This window comes from Arachis ipaensis, chromosome B10 (genome assembly GCF_000816755.2).
Source record: "Arachis ipaensis cultivar K30076 chromosome B10, Araip1.1, whole genome shotgun sequence".
Lineage (NCBI taxonomy): Eukaryota > Viridiplantae > Streptophyta > Magnoliopsida > Fabales > Fabaceae > Arachis > Arachis ipaensis.
Genome location: NC_029794.2, coordinates 123,928,010 through 123,931,472, shown reverse-complemented (window position 1 = coordinate 123,931,472; position 3,463 = coordinate 123,928,010). Strand labels below are relative to the sequence as shown.

At 37.4% G+C, this 3,463-nt stretch overlaps 1 pseudogene; it reads right to left on the bottom strand.

Annotated features, from left to right (window-relative positions):
• LOC110268484 lies at positions 1,737 to 2,945 on the bottom strand (annotated as a pseudogene).

Here is a 3,463-nt window from a genome sequence, read left to right as displayed (position 1 = left end):
TTATGGAATTTTTTTATTCAAATTAAATAATTATATAATTTATCGATATACATAAATCGCAGAATAATTACTTAAAGGAATAAGTATTGTTTTGGTCTCTAATGTTGAGGGTCAAAATCGAAATCGTCCTGATATAATTTTTAATTTAGAATAATCATCTTTAACGTTTTATTTCGTATTAAAATCGTCCTTTTTAATTTTATTTTATTACAAAAAACCCCTATTCTAATAAAAAAAATAAGTAAAATTAAAAAAAAAAAGAATGCCAGGGGAGGGGAGAAAGGAAAAGGAGAAGGGGGGAGGAAAAGGGGAAGGGGGAGGGGGGACGGCGTCAGCAGCGAAGCTTGGAGCTGCCGTCACCGTCAGAAAATCCAAAAGAAAGAAAGAAAGAAGAAATGAGAGAGGGGTTGTGACAGGGGGAGAAGAGAAGAGGGAAAGGAGATGCTAGCGCTGTTAGGGCTCGCCGCCGTCGTCGCGTCGTCATCGGGCCTTAGAGGGAGACCACGCCGCTGAGCCGTCACCGCCGAATCGCCCACGAGCTGCCATCGGGGAAGCAAAACAGCGAAGAGAGGAGATGCGCGAGTGGGTCTGCTTCGGCTTCTACATCTGTTTCTTCTACATCTACTTCTGCATCTGCATCTGCTTCTTCTTCTGCTTTTTCTTCTGCTTCGGCTTCTACATCTGCTTCTTCTTCTGCATCTGTTTCGGATTTTGCTGTTGAATTTTGTCGTTGAATTTGCTGTTTTGCTGAAAAATTTGCTGTTAAATTTGTTGTTTCTACATCTATTTTTGCTGTTGCATATGAATTTTGCTTCTTCTTCTGCATCTGTTGAATTTTGCTATTGAATTTGCTTCTTTTTCTGCATCTGTTGCATCTGTTTCTGATTCTTCTATTTTTTATTTTGCTATTGAATTTGATGTTGTTCTGGATTTTCCTAATCTGTTCTTGTTCTTATTTTGGATTTTTCTAATCTGTTCTTGTTCTTGTTATGAATCTGTAATTGAAGAATTTGTTAATGGAAGAAGAACAATTCTCTTGGAATAAGAAGAAGAACAAGAAGAATGAAATGGTAAAAAAATGGTATTTTTGTCATTTAGAAAAAAAATTTATTAGAAAGGACGATTTTAAAATGAAATGCAATATTAAGGATAATTCTAAATAAAAAATTACATTAGGACGGTTTCGATTCTGACCCTCAACGTTAGGGACCAAAACAATACTTATCCCTTACTTAAATAAATAACGTACCATATTTCGAGTACTGTGAGCCCAACACAAATATGAGCGTATCTCGGACTATGATGTGTGGAGAATCTGACATATTTATGGTGCACCCGAGTGAGATACGTTGTAGGCCGAAAAACGGATAGTGAGCACCTGAGATGCGTTCAAAAGCTGATTTTGGTCACATCATCCGAGATACGGTCAAAACAGGAATTAGGGTCACAGCACCCGAGATACGTGCAGATACAATTTCAAGTAAATTTTAAATTAGACCAAATTCAAAAATAATTTTAAATTGATATTTTTGAATATAAATTAATTAAATTGATAAATAAAAATTAAATAAATATTATTTAAATAGTAATAAATTATACTAATTTTAAAAATATTAAAATTAGTAAGCAGTTAAAATTTGAATCAGTTCAGTGTTAATCTAATTCTACTCCAAACCGTTGACACCTAGAATTAAGGTAAAATTAATAACCACTTTTAATAACCACATCTAATTCCAATCATATGCTCCTCCTAACAAGTACACTTTTAATTCATGTTGGGAATGTCAGTCAGTCAAACCAAAATCGTCATGAACTGTGGGTGACTCCCATTATTCATCATGATGGGGCTTGGGGGTTGCTTCATCTTGTTGGGAGGAGGAAGCACGTCCATATCATCGTCAAATTTGCCATTGTCATAGTCTTCATCATCCTCATCAAAGTCATCGTCTAATTCGTTATCCGTGAAATCCTCCTCGTCTTCAGGCATGACGAACTTAGCAGCCTTAGCAGCATTTGGGTTCTGATGAGGGGGAGGCTTCATGTCCTTGAATTGAGGAAGCTTTAGATCTTGGAATCCTTTTATCTACTGAAGTTGCTGAAGCTACTGCTGTAGCTGCTATTGTCTCTGAATCTGTTGCTGCTGTTGATGGGGATTTGGTCCTTGCTGACCAACACCATCACCACTACCACTGCACCTTGGGTGGATGTTGGTTGTTTCCTCCACTCTTTTGGTTCTGCTGACCTTTGTTGTTGTTTCCTCCTCTGCCACCTTTGGTGTCGATTTGCATTTTGTTGAAGTGGTTGGAGAGATGGCTATTCTGATTTTGGTTGTTGTTAGGCTTGGGTGCAGCACAGAGCTCGGCATATTTTCCTGATTTTGAAAGGTTCTTGATGAGAACGTTGAGGTCTACATTCCCTGAAACCGTCACCTTCCCCTGCTTTACATCTATCTCAGTTGTAAACACCCTTGATAAATATCATTCAACCTTTCAGATTCATCAGATTTTTCTTTTTCCTCTTCTCAACTATAATAAATAAAAAAGCACAACATTTTCTTTTCTTTTATGTGAATCCGTGTGTAAGTAGCATAAGAGAAGAGCAATACCATCAATTTTCTGCATGATTTTTTTTACTTTCTGCTTGCACCCATCACAGTGTATGTTCACTTTAAGAACACATTTTTGCATGCACAAGCAATCCCAACAGCATACAACAATTTAAGATAGGTTTCAATTATGAAATAAAAACAAACGGCAAAACCAAAAGAAAAGGAAAAACTTCTACTTTATCATAAATGTACAAACTACAGAGCAAATAAACCACACCAATTAACAAGTGCATAAATGCTTCTAAATTAACAGTTGAAATTATCTTTTTGTAACAACAAAGACAGAGGCTTTGAACATGAACAAGTACCTGTGTTCAAATTCTTCTTTACTACTCATTCTTTACACATCATGGCCCACCAAGTTTCAACACACAGCAACATCCTCCACATTTCTCAACCATGAATTTGAAAGCCATCGGCCAATGGTTAGCATCGATGGTACTCACTTCTATGGTAAGTATGGAGGTACTTTGCTTTTGGTTATTGCGCAAGATGGAAACTCGAATATATTTCCCATTGCGTTTGCACTTGTGGAAGGAAAAAATGCGGAGTCCTGGTCTTTTTTCTTGGCCAACCTGTGATAATACGTGACTCCATATGAGAGTATTCTGGTGATCTTTGACAGACACAATGGCATCAAGGCTACACTGAAGGCACCTAATAGTGGTTGGCTACCTCCTCATGCATATCAAGCATTCTACAATCGTCATGTTGCAGCTAATTTCTCCCTCGGTTTCAAGGGACAGGATGCGAAAAGGCTACTTGTGAATGCTGCTTATGCGAAGAGTGAGGCTAAGTTTGACTATTGGTTTGATATTCTGAGGACTGAAAATCTGGCTATATGTGATTGGGCAA